General features: G+C 44.1%; 1 pseudogene; it reads left to right on the forward strand.

The window, feature by feature from the left end:
* Positions 1–4,133: 4,133 nt before the first annotated feature.
* The window catches only part of LOC121305473, a 37,428-nt pseudogene continuing 27,652 nt past the window's right edge, over positions 4,134–13,909 (forward strand).

Below are 13,909 nucleotides of genomic sequence, written 5' to 3' on the forward strand. Positions count from 1 at the left end.
TTCCCTCCCTCCCAGTCCCTCTGCTCTAACCACTAGACTAGAGCCACCCTGCCTCCCTCTCTCCGTCACAGTCTCTCGGTTGCTTGTAAGTGGATCTCTATGTCAGGAATGCTACTACGATGTTTCCACAGTTGGATCTGTTCTGTGTCGGCTCACTGCTTGTTTCAGACCCTCGCTGGGTCTCCAAGGGGAAGCTGTTCTTAGAAGCAAGCCAAAGGCAAAGATGTTTCACATTACAGGTTAACATTGTTAAAAATAAAAGCCACGAAAAAATTTCCTAAATAGGGTTGAAGCTGCTAGGAGAGAAAGAACGAGTGAGAGAGGGAGAAGGTGAGAAGGAGGGCAGTTCTTTTTAGGAAACACCCATCATTACAGCTACATGCAAGGCAGCGCGTCTAACAAAACGACAACAGTTTTGTGGAGATTGGCGCAAGATGACAAAGCCACGATGCTTCCCTCTCTCCCAGCCCTTGGCATAGCAATACAGCTGTGGCCAAAAGTTTTGAATCACCCGACAGAATTAACTGTGCTTCAGAAAGTCAAATGAAACCTATTGAATAATGCGAGGTTAACATATTGAATTACACACCGCTTTGGAGTTTTCCCTACACTTAGTGACAAACATGACAATGGAAATCTAACAGAAAATACAACCTTATTTTTACTTTTGCGATATCATTTGGGAGTTTCTTTGATTATGTGATGTTAAATAAAAGATCGAAATTATGATCAGAGAGTAGTATTTTTTTTTTTCTTTTCTAAAAAAAATGTTCTTTCCTAAAATTCTCGGTGATGCAAAGCTTTTGGCCAGTCTCAGAGCAGGGTCAGAGAGCTTGGTTTGTTTCTTTGTGTTCCCCTGGCGCTGGTCTTTCCAGCAGTTAGTTGACCTGAGAGTTTGAGATAACTCTGCTCTTACAAAACACAATCTGAAGAAATAAACCTCCTCTTATAAATCTGATTGTTTATTTCCTGACTGCAACACTAACATCATAAGGATCTCCCCTTGACAGTTAAGTGTCCTGTTATCACTGAGTTTTCCTTCTAAGTAGACACAACTGTAACCACTAAACTAATCCACACTGCTTCCCTCCCTCCCAGTCCCTCAGCTCTAACCACTAGACTAGAGCCACACTGCTTCCCTCCCTCCCAGTCCCTCAGCTCTAACCACTAGACTAGACCACACTGCTTCCCTCCCTCCCAGTCCCTCAGCTCTAACCACTAGACCCACACTGCCTTCCCTCCCTCCCAGTCCCTCAGCTCTAACCACTAGACTAGACCACACTGCTTCCCTCCCTCCCAGTCCCTCAGCTCTAACCACTAGACTAGAGCCACACTGCTTCCCTCCCTCCCAGTCCCTCAGCTCTAACCACTAGAGCCACACTGCTTCCCTCCCTCCCAGTCCCTCAGCTCTAACCACTAGACTAGAGCCACACTGCTTCCCTCCCTCCCAGTCCCTCAGCTCATCTGAGTAAAATGGGTGACGTTTCAGTCTGGCAAAATCTCTTCCTGCATCCCTGTGACCTCAGAGTCGAAACATCTAACTGGCTGCAAAGCATGTCAGTCAAAAGAGAAAGCAGCAGGTTGGTTAATGAAAGAAAGAAGGCTCTGAAGGGGGCGGGGAAAATGATCAAGAAAGCGTAAGACTGTCTCAACCAAGGCCTGGAAACCCGAGTTCTCCTTAACCTATCAGATGTCTTCAGAATAGTGCGTGGAACTATTTTGTGAGCGCCAGTTAATTCTGTTCTCTTCTCTTCCAGGGTTACGCCCCTTTGCTGACGTTTCTACGGATTTGCCTGGTCATCCCGTTGGGAATTCTTCTGTTCTGGTGGGCGACCGAGCAATTGGACTTCCCAGATCTTCTGGAGTGACCTCAAATGACAGGGGTCACAGCCAGGCAGCCAAAGCAATATGCACAGTTGATCTCAAAATTCCAGCTAGGACCAAAAATTGAAAATGAAAATAAATAACAATGTGAACATAACTTAACCTCAGTCAAAAGAAGCTGCAAAATGATATTTCAAAAGTGGCAACAAATTCAATTTGAGTCGTTGTTTGTAAGTCAGTTAAATGGGCTTCAAAGGAAAGCAGTTCAATAATCCGTTCCATTTCCTTCGAAGAAACTAGAGTGGGACATATTTCTGACCCATTGTGCCAGGAATGACCAATAGTCATTCATTAACACGAGTTTCCCATAGTAAAAGCACAGAGAGGTCTGGTAAAGCATAGGGAAGCATTGTAAAGCAAAGAGAGGTCTGGTAAAGTATAGGGAAACATTGTAAAGCACAGAGAGGTCTGCTAAAGCACAGGGAAGCATTGTAAAGCACAGAGAGGTCTGGTAAATCATAGGGAAGCATTGTAAAGCACAGAGAGGTCTGGTAAAGCATAGGGAAGCATTGTAAAGCACAGAGAGGTCTGGTAAAGCATAGGGAAGCATTGTAAAGCACAGAGAGGTCTGGTAAAGCATAGGGAAGCATTGTAAAGCACAGAGAGGTCTGGTAAAGCATAGGGAAGCATTGTAAAGCACAGAGAGGTCTGCTAAAGCATAGGGAAGCATTGTAAAGCACAGAGAGGTCTGGTAAAGCATAGTGAAAATAAGAATGTTCTACTTATGTTAATTAATACAGACTGGATTTGATTTGCTTTGGAAAGTGTGACATTACTTTCATATCTGTTGAATATTACCATGCTAATTTTAATGCAAAAAACATAATTCTGTTCATTGAAATGTTCCTAGTATTTCTCTTTTTTGATAGGTAAGTAAGAGCGTGTCATTTTGGTATTTCTGTATTTTTGTAAACTATCGGTTAAAAATAAATAATATGCTATGCTTTATTTTGAGTGTCTAAAACAAGTCTTTAATTCCTGTGCAATTACCCATTTGCTGAAGTTTAGTGCATGTGTGTCTCTATCACTGAGCTTCTCAAACCCACTGCCTTCCACACTGCAGCCCAGCGCTTTCTTTATCTAACCACTGAGCTCCTCAAACCCACTGCCTTCCACACTGCAGCCCAGCGCTTTCTTTATCTAACCACTGAGCTCCTCAAACCCACTGCCTTCCACACTGCAGCCCAGCGCTTTCTTTATCTAACCACTGAGCTCCTCAAACCCACTGCCTTCCACACTGCAGCCCAGCGCTTTCTTTATCTAACCACTGAGCTCCTCAAACCCACTGCCTTCCACACTGCAGCCCAGCGCTTTCTTTATCTAACCACTGAGCTCCTCAAACCCACTGCCTTCCACACTGCAGCCCAGCGCTTTCTTTATCTAACCACTGAGCTCCTCAAACCCACTGCCTTCCACACTGCAGCCCAGCGCTTTCTTTATCTAACCACTGAGCTCCTCAAACCCACTGCCTTCCACACTGCAGCCCAGCGCTTTCTTTATCTAACCACTGAGCTCCTCAAACCCACTGCCTTCCACACTGCAGCCCAGCGCTTTCTTTATCTAACCACTGAGCTCCTCAAACCCACTGCCTTCCACACTGCAGCCCAGCGCTTTCTTTATCTAACCACTGAGCTCCTCAAACCCACTGCCTTCCACACTGCAGCCCAGCGCTTTCTCTAACCACTCAACCCTACTTCATCCCCACTGCTTGCATAGCGTTTATAGACCACGATCCTAACCAGATACTCAGGTACATCCCAGTAGCCTAAGAGAAAAAAAAAAAAAAAAAAAACGTAGAAGGGGGGCTTGCATCTTCAATACAGTAATAACGTACAGGATACCCAGCTGACGTCCCACCTCCCAGATCCCAGCTCCCGCCTCCCGCTGCAGGGTAACACTGCGAGTGCCGAAAGGGGTGATGTCATAACTTTAAAATCTAAAGGCGGGGTTGTATATCCCATCAGCTTTGAAAGAGAGAGAGAGAGAGAGAGAGAGAGAGAGAGAGAGAGAGAGAGAGAGAGAGAGAGAGACATTGATATTTTACCAATTAAGGATTTTTAAATAAGCCCGAAAAGAGAGAGAGAGAGAGAGGGAGAGGAGAGAGAGAGAGAGGAGAGAGAGAGAGAGAGAGAGAGAGAGAGAGAGAGAGAGAGAGAGAAAGAAAGAGAGAAAACAGCAAGACGGTGTCATTAGTTGGTTTGTGGTAAACGAAATCTTATTGCCAGCACAGCCGAGCCGGGACTCGAAATCTTATTGCCAGCACAGCCGAGCCGGGACTCCAGCAGAATTCTTCAGCCCAACACTGCTTGTGTTTTTTTTGAACATTTTCTCTTGCAGAAAAAAAAAAGAAAAAAAACATCCCCTAAAGGCAGAAAAGTAAGTTTTACACACGGCAGGTTTTCTGTAAAGCTTTGATATTTAATTATACTCAGCTATATATATATATATATATATATATATATATATATATATATATATATATATATAGATAGAGAGAGAGAGAGAGAGAGAGAGAGAGAGAGAGAGAGAGAGAGAGAGAGAAAGATAAAATATATATATATATATATATATATATATATATATATATATATATATATATATATGTGTGTGTGTGTTTTCGTTTGTATTTTATAGGTGTGTGTGTGTGTGTGTGTGTTTTCGTTTGTTTTGATGCATTTATAGTGACAAGCCGAGGTGGAATTTAAATTAGTTTTTCAATTAAGAAACAATTAAAGTCACCAGAAAACTCTGAAAAATAGTGGTGGGGGGTTATTAACACACACACACACACACACATATATGTATGTATATTGGGGCAGACTTTACTTTAAATTTGAAAGCAGGCAGAATGCATACACAATGCATGACTCTTACACCAGATATTCATGTTTTAAAATGAATTCGTTTTCTTTTGTAACAGATGCATGGGACACGTTGTTTTGTACTTTAAGTGGCGTACTTTAAGTCTTGCACTGCGCACACATCTATGCATGTAATGTACTACAGAGAAATCTGCTTAGGAGAGATACTGACGGGTTGTCATGTGAAGATTATTATTGCTAACGCCGTTAGTTTTATTTCATTTTTTTGCCATGCATGTTTTCGGGGGGGGGGGGGGGGGGGGGGGGGGTTGCATTGCATAATATTCAGTTAATTATGCATAATCCTTTTAAGTTGCCTTACCCAAATATGGCAAAAATATGAAACCGAATTCTCTCTGTTGCAATAAATTGCATGTTTGTGCGGGTGTGTGTTGCGCCCACTAGCGGCGGACAGCTGTGGCCAAAACTTGAGACATATATATATATATGTTTGTTACCATCCTAGGCTTGGGTAAAATTATTATGAAACATTACTTTATAATATGTTTATTGTTAATTTATGGAATGGAAAATTATTAATTAGTCGTTTAGTTAATTAACAATTCCAAATAAATTTGGTAATTAAACAGCACCCTCTGGTTTCTTGTCCCGCAAGAGCTGAGAATGCCTCCTGCAGTCAGAGCTTGCTTGCGGTTTTGAAAAAGTAGGTGGTGTCTTTTTGCCCTTTTCTTATTAATCTTGAGGTCGGTTTGTAAAAAAACAAAGGAGGGAACAGCAACCCGGTTTGAGTGGGGTGTCTGAGAAATAGGCAAGGTTTGGAATTTACTTAAAAAAAAAATGTTTCCAGTCGTTTTTGCCATTTAAATTTACGAGAATTATGTTTGTTTTGAAAAAATAAACAAACCAGCAAACAAAAACACAACACAGCGTTCCTAGTCTAGTGGTTATAGCTGAGGGACTGGGAGGGAGGCAGAGTGGCTCACCAGTTAAAGCTGATGGACTGGGAAGCTGTATTTTGGGTGCATTTGAGCATGCAGTCTATCCCAGAGCTGGGTGAAGCGGGTGGGAACAAGCAGTCGATTACAAAGGGACGACATGAATCAGGCTGCAACCATGTGGGCATTACTAATCAGCCTGGATGACACCGGTCATGATGATGCTGTTGCGATGGTTACAAGCCAGCCTTGGGATCAGTAGTGAATTGGCAAAGGGAAGTTCATTGTACCTTTGAGGACAAACTCCTATTACCGTTTGCATGCATTTGGTAGACAATATTTAATAGTGTATGGAAAACCTTGTGACGAATCACAGTACTGAATATAAAAGAAATCATCCTGCACTTATTAAACACATAAACACAAAGACATACCAGGATTATTCAGGGAAGGGAATAAGACTCCTGTTGCACAGCAGTGTGATCCAGTCCAGGTTTCACTAGCAGCTTGATCAGCCCCCATAGTGTGTCTAGCCAGTCCAGGTTTAAACTCCTAGTGAAAGCAGGACTTGATCACACTGCTGTGCAGCGGGAGTCTGTTATTAAAACTCCTAGTGAAAGCAGGAGGATCACACTGCTGTGCAGCGGGAGTCTGATTATTAAACTCCTAGTGAAAGCAGGACTGGATCACACTGCTGTGCAGCGGGAGTCTGATTATTAAACTCCTAGTGAAAGCAGGACTGGATCACACTGCTGTGCAGCGGGAGTCTGATTATTAAACTCCTAGTGAAAGCAGGACTGGATCACACTGCTGTGCAGCGGGAGTCTGATTATTAAACTCCTAGTGAAAGCAGGACTGGATCACACTGCTGTGCAGCGGGAGTCTGATTATTAAACTCCTAGTGAAAGCAGGACTGGATCACACTGCTGTGGAGCAGGAGTCTGATTATTAAACTCCTAGTGAAAGCAGGTCTGGATCACACTGCTGTGGAGCGGGAGTCTGATTATTAAACTCCTAGTGAAAGCAGGACTGGATCACACTGCTGTGCAGGGAGTCTGATTTCCAGTCCTGCTATAGAATAAAGATATATAACATTTATGATTCTAACAGGAGAAACTTCTAAAAGAGCAAAAGCTTTATTAACCTCATCCTGTGTGTGTGTCTTTCTTTTTTTTTTTCACCATACCCAGCCTTTTACAAATTTGAGGAAGTGAGGCCGGCCCCCCCACCCAGACAGCAGCTTTAAATATGAGCAGCACACACCCCCGAATCAACCAGTCTAGCGCTGCTGGCTCCGCCGCGTCCAACGCAGCCCTAGCAGACAAAGACGCCGACATGCCGGCCACCGAGAAAGACCTCGCCGAAGACGCGCCTTGGAAGAAGATCCAACAGAACACCTTTACGCGCTGGTGTAACGAGCACCTGAAATGCGTCAACAAACGCATCGCCAACCTGCAGACCGACCTGAGCGACGGGCTGCGGCTTATCGGCTTGCTGGAGGTGCTGAGCCAGAAAAAAATGTTCCGAAAGTTTAACCAGCGCCCCACGTTCAGGCAAATGCAGCTGGAGAATGTGTCCGTGGCTATGGAGTTCTTGGACAAAGAGAATATCAAGCTGGTCTCCATCGGTAAGTATTGGAAAGAAGACCACTCTGCACGACTCCCGTGTGCAGGGTTAATAATGCATGCATGTATGTGTGAGTAGAGTAAGAAAGCATGTCGTTTTAAAACAGTGTACCCCTTAATGGTTGCTGCGTAAATTCTTGCAATCCGTTCTGTGCCTTTTTGAAAGACTGTTCTCTCGTAAAGTTCAGGTTTGGATAAATGTCTGCAGACAGTTAAGCGCGCAGCTTATCGTTTTCTGTCCCCTGTAGTTCATTGCACTTTTAAGCCTGGTGCAGTAAAAGTAGCTTCTCTGTATAGACTCGTGTCGTTTTTTAAATTAATTGTGCAAGAGGTAAGTCTCCAGCTGCATAAATAACGTATCGTATTAAAGAGATGTCTTTGCAATGTGTTAGGGCTGCAGTGGAGAGGGATTGGGGTCACGTTTTAATCGAAATGTTGTTTTGTTTTTGTTTATTATTTTCAATGCAAGCAAACGTGCAGATAGTTTTATGGAAATTTTAAGTTCGGTAGGGTAACATGCAAAGTGTTATACGACGAAACCGGGGTAACATTTTTAGTTCTGCCTGGGAACGGAGCCTAAACGTAGACGCGTTAAAAGGATTTTTTTTTTTTTCATTTTAAATTGATTTATTTTATTTTTTTTTCTGATGAGGGGAGGCGCTTGTTTATTTAAACGAGAGACATGTTTTTAGGAAATAATAATAATAATAATAATAATAATAATAATAATAATAATAATAATAATAAAATAAAGCCGTCTAAAAGCAGTCTGTCATTTGAAACTATTGGATTAATTTCTTTACAGGAGAAATCGGTCAATTTTATTACCCTATTGTGTGTGTGTGTGTGTGTGATTTTATATATGCAACACACCTTTTTATAAAGACCCAGTCGGGTTCCCTTTTGAAAGTGGTCTGTGCAAGCCCCGCTGGCAGTCCTGTTTGTTTACGTTCCCCACCCTGCATTCAAGCCCAGTTTCTGCTGGTCTACCTGCAGCAGTTATGTACGGTTATGAATCACAATTACTTTGGAATGCAAAAAAAAAATTAAACCTAGTTGTCTTACTGGAGTTGAGACATCAGTGCAAGCTGGTATTTCACATCTTAAGTGTGTAAACTGATTCATGCATGTTCTTGTAGCCCTAACTTTACCCAGTCTCTCTCTTTCCAAAACATCTCTAGAATGGAAAGAACTCTTTGAGTTGGGTTTCATAGTCGTGCTTTTTTTTTCATGACTAGGGAACCCATTCCATCCCCTCACCACTCTCTGTGTGAAGAGTCTCCTTCAACAACATGACTAGGTAACCCATTCCATCCCCTCACCACTCTCTGTGTGAAGAAGAGTCTCCTTCAACAACATGACTAGGTAACCCATTCCATCCCCTCACCACTCTCTGTGTGAAGAAGAGTCTCCTTCAACAACATGACTAGGTAACCCATTCCATCCCCTCACCACTCTCTGTGTGAAGAAGAGTCTCCTTCAGCAACATGACTAGGTAACCCATTCCATCCCCTCACCACTCTCTGTGTGAAGAAGAGTCTCCTTCAGCAACATGACTAGGTAACCCATTCCATCCCCTCACCACTCTCTGTGTGAAGAAGAGTCTCCTTCAGCAACATGACTAGGTAACCCATTCCATCCCCTCACCACTCTCTGTGTGAAGAAGAGTCTCCTTCAACAACATGACTAGGTAACCCATTCCATCCCCTCACCACTCTCTGTGTGAAGAAGAGTCTCCTTCAACAACATGACTAGGTAACCCATTCCATCCCCTCACCACTCTCTGTGTGAAGAAGAGTCTCCTTCATCAACATGACTAGGTAACCCATTCCATCCCCTGGTTTTAAGCAGTTGGGCTTGATGCCTGTGTAACCCCTTTATTTTTAAACGGCTGCCATAGAAACAAAACTGTTTTGGAGATGCGGTAAATGCCATCGCGGCTTTTAGAGGATTTTAAAAACACAAAAAAACACCTGTGGTTTTGAATCGAGACAGCCACGAAATAGAATACCAAGCTGCAGACACGCGATGCTTCATTTTGGGGCTTTCCTGGAAGCCGAGAGGAAATGAGCTGATTTCGTAGCATGGATATTAATCTGTTATATAAAAATGTAGTAGTTTGATTTAAAAAGTTTTCAGATTGGTTAATGCATCTGGATTCGGTATCATTAACACTCTCCTTTTTAATTTGATTACCTGTTTTCTGCATTGTACCTTAAGAGACACTAGCCTTCCTACGTTAAATCTTTTGAAACCAAACCCGTTGAATTGCAGTGATCAGTTTTGTCCACTTAGTTATGCTGCAGTAAACTCAAATTATACTTAATTAATAAATAAACAGTAACACACACGTATTTCACACGTTTTGTTCTAGATAACCCAGCGATCATCACGAAGAGATTTGGTTTGAAAGTCTGAGTAACGGTCACTCGGAGTGAAAACTCAACCTGGATCTGAGTGATTTTATATAAACCTGGAAAGGATTGATTTTGTTGGGGGCAGTGAGTCAACAAGGAGTTGGAGGGATACACAGGGCTTGAAACTTGCACTAACCCTGCAGTCCAGTCCTGGCTTTCAGAATATCCCCTTCTTTTTAAAAAAAAAAAATGACCAGATGCTTGCAGTTTGAACAGCCAGGTCCCTGGTAAATGGCCCTTCTCGTTACAGCGTGAATAAATCGCACCCGAGTCTGTGTGGGGTTACTAGTAGATGTTCAGGTTAAAACATCTCCAGGCTCCTGATCCTTCTGCTGTTTTGTTTTAATAAATTTTGATATTTTTTCAACAGTTTGCTTGAATTCTACGGCGTTCTGAAGTTGCCCTGCTGTAACTTCCATGAAGTCATGCATGCAATCGAGAACCTGTCCAGTAAAAGAAAGCAAGTTGTTAATGGAATTAACGATGTCGTTAAGTAGCTGAAAGCAAATGTTTCCTCCAGACTCCAAGGCCATCGTGGATGGGAACCTGAAGCTGATTCTGGGTCTCATCTGGACCCTGATTCTTCACTACTCCATCTCCATGCCCATGTGGGACGAGGAGGAGGGGGAGGAGGAGGATGTGAAGCAGAAGACCCCCAAGCAGAGGCTGCTGGGCTGGATCCAGAACAAACTGCCTGAGCTCCCCATCACCAACTTCAGCCGGGACTGGCAGTCCGGCCAGGCGCTCGGAGCCCTTGTGGATAGCTGTGCTCCAGGTAATAGCTGAGAATATTTTTTGTCACCCTTGTGAATATCTACATCATTCTGTTAAAGGCAGGGTTGCGTTGAGTGCAGGGGTCCCCCGAGGGTCTTCCCTGGTAAGGACAGGGGCGAGTCAGTCCAGGGACAGTCCAGTCCAAGCAGAATGACCCACACTCTCTTCCATTCCAGTCAATTGACACGCAGGGACGAGGAGTGTTGATCTCATTCCTGCCAAACTGCAATTCAATACAATGTGACTGGAGGGGGTTCATCATCTCATCCAAACAGCCAGGCGATGGATCTCCAAATCAAGTTTTGAGGCCACATGTTTTCATCTTGACCCATAATCAACAAATTACAAATTCAGTGGGGTAGTTTTTTTTTTTTTTTTTGTCTTATAACAAACAGGAGGCAAAATGGTCAGGGGCTGTTTCTTTTCCTCGCAACAGCGGCCCCTAGTGGCCAGGATCAAGGTGAGCGCAAAGCGGACACAAGCAGGGCTTGTCCTGTAGGGGGCAGTAGATTGCTTCCTCTGTGGTGCTCCTGTTTTTTTTGGTTTCTGTGCATGGTGTGTAACCCTGGCCTCTTTTTCTATCTGCAGGTCTGTGTCCAGACTGGGATTCCTGGGATCAAACCAAACCTGTGGAGAACGCCCGCGAGGCCATGCAGCAAGCCGATGACTGGCTTGGGATCCCACAGGTACAGACAGACCGTCGGTGGCTGATGGATTCACAATGCAACTAGATTAGCTCCCTTACCGCTGCTGCCTCCCTGCCCTCATCTAGGTGATCGCTCCCGAGGAAATCGTGGACCCCAACGTGGACGAACATTCCGTCATGACCTACCTGTCCCAGTTCCCCAAGGCCAAGCTGAAGCCAGGCGCCCCTCTTCGCCCCAAACTCAACCCCAAAAAAGCCCGGGCCTACGGACCAGGTAACTCCCTGCAGTACCTTGCTAGTGGGACCTGTTTAATGAACTCTCCCAATCCAGGACTGGGTGCAGCAGCAGGGCTAGTGTGAGTTTCTAACCCTGCTCAAACTCCTGGCTCCTGATCATTGCAATATTAATAATACTAGACTATTGAGGGGAGTTCTGAACCCCAGGACTGGGTGCAGCAGCTAGTGTGAGTTTCTAACCCTGCTCAAACTCCTGGCTCCTGATCATTGCAATATTAATAATACTAGACTTCATTGAGGGGAGCTCTGAACCCCAGGACTGGGTGCAGCAGCAGCAGCAGGGCTAGTGTGAGTTTCTAACCCTGCTCAAACTCCTGCCTCCTGATCATTGCAATATTAATAATACTAGACTTCACTGAGGGGAGCTCTGAACCCCAGGACTGGGTGCAGCAGCAGCAGCAGGGCTAATGTGAGTTTCTAACCCTGCTCAAACTCCTGGCTCCTGATCATTGCAATATTAATAATACTAGACTTCATTGAGGGGAGCTCTGAACCCCAGGACTGGGTGCAGCAGCAGCAGGGCTAATGTGAGTTTCTAACCCTGCTCAAACTCCGGACTCATTTCAATATTGAACTCGCTTTATCATTGATTAACAAACAGAAGAGACTTATAAACCAATGTGTTGATTGCAATAGGGTTCAAAAGACAATGTTCCTTTATTCATTTCAGAGGGAAAGATGAATCCTGCTTGCTAATTTTTTATAGAGCTGCTTTGTCTAATGGGTGGGTTGGTTTTTCTCAGGTATTGAGCCCACTGGTAACGTGGTGATGAAGCACGCCCAGTTCACAGTGGAAACCATCAGCGCAGGAATGGGAGAGGTGCTGGTGTATGTGGAGGACCCTGCTGGCCACAGAGAGGAGGTAGGAAACGGCACAGCGCCATCTACTGTATCGGGGGTACAGTTTATCAAACAGTTGCAATGTCAGCCCTAAACAAACCCATTCATTTGAGGACAGGCTACTTTTGTAAAAAAAAATATATATAATTTGGAGCATTTTAGACTGGCATCTACCTGTGTTAATTTCTTCTAACCCATATTCTGATAACTTGGTCAAATGTTGACACTTCATGGGTAAAACTGGGTTAATAACGTTCGATCAAGCTCAGTCTGCTTCTCAATGTTGCAATGTTCTTGGTTTTTTTTTTTTCCTTCTGTCTAGGCTAAAGTGACGGCTAACAACGATAAGACTAGAACCTACTCTGTTTACTATGTTCCAAAAGTGACTGGACGCCACAAGGTATACCTCCCATTTCGTGTTTTTTTTTTTTTTTTTCGTTGTCTCCAGTCAGTGCTTGCAATGACTTTGCAGCATCAGCTGAAACACATAACTCTCCTGTTTAAAACCTCTCTGCATTTGGATCGTAGTTCTGGTTGAGGAGTGCTGGGACGCAAGTCTGTTGTGTGTAGAAACGGTGTTTTTTCAAGTAGCGGTCCATTTCAACCACTGTGCCTCTAACCACAAAATACACAAACCAAAATGAAGGGGGGGGGGGGGGGGGTAGCCTTTTAACCCTTTGGTCCAGTAACGGACCAGGTCCGACATTATGATGCTCCCTTTCCAGTCCGGTGTCGGACCCTGTCTCGCTTCATCAAAAAGACGTCAAGCGCAGGTCTCTCCTCTGGGGGGAAAAAGCCTAGAAAACCTTTCAATGGCCGAGTGAGACCGATAGGACCGGAATGAAACTGAAAAAAGGGCGTATCTGATAGTCCCATCCACTACAGAGATAACACAGACAATAAGGCGATAGCTGCTTCTGCATCCAGCGCTCGGAGAATATCGCAGACATTTGCAGAGCTTTTTGAGATGTTATAATAATAAAATAACGACTCGGATCGCATTATTGAGGAGTTTGGTGATAAAACGAGTGATCAGGAGAGGATTTATCAGTGTGCACGTCTATAAAGAGGTATGTGATAAATACAGAGAACACTGGGTGGGGCTGGAGATGCAGGACTGAGTGTTCTGTTGCCATGCACTGCCTTCTAAACCTGTTTTACTGCGAAATATTTTAAACCACGTGTGTGACAATAAATTAGACCTGATGCTCCTGACAAGCACTGACTAAATAGACTGCAAAGAAGTTGAAAATAATTTCTTGTTCATAATTTTGTGAAGTTACTGTCTGGTGTACTTGTGTTTATTATATATAATATAAACACATTTGTCATGCGTTTCCATGTAGAATGTGGCAGCTGAAAAAAATGATTGGAGTCCTTGGTCTGACGCCCACCACTCCCGCGTCTCTCCCCCAGGTGACGGTGCTGTTTGCTGGGCTGCACATCCCCAAGAGCCCCTTTGAGGTGGATGTGGGGATGTCTAAGGGGGACTCCGGCAAAGTGACTGCACAGGGGCCTGGCCTGGAGCCCAGCGGCAACGTTGCCAACAAAACGACCTACTTCGACATCTACACCGCAGGTACAGCGCCAGCCTACCGCCCAGGAAATGATCTAGAGGAAGCAAATTGTATTTGAGTTTTTAGCACGAAGCAGTGCTTTCTTATATTTT

The sequence above is a fragment of the Polyodon spathula genome, chromosome 43 (genome assembly GCF_017654505.1).
Source record: "Polyodon spathula isolate WHYD16114869_AA chromosome 43, ASM1765450v1, whole genome shotgun sequence".
Taxonomy (NCBI): domain Eukaryota; kingdom Metazoa; phylum Chordata; class Actinopteri; order Acipenseriformes; family Polyodontidae; genus Polyodon; species Polyodon spathula.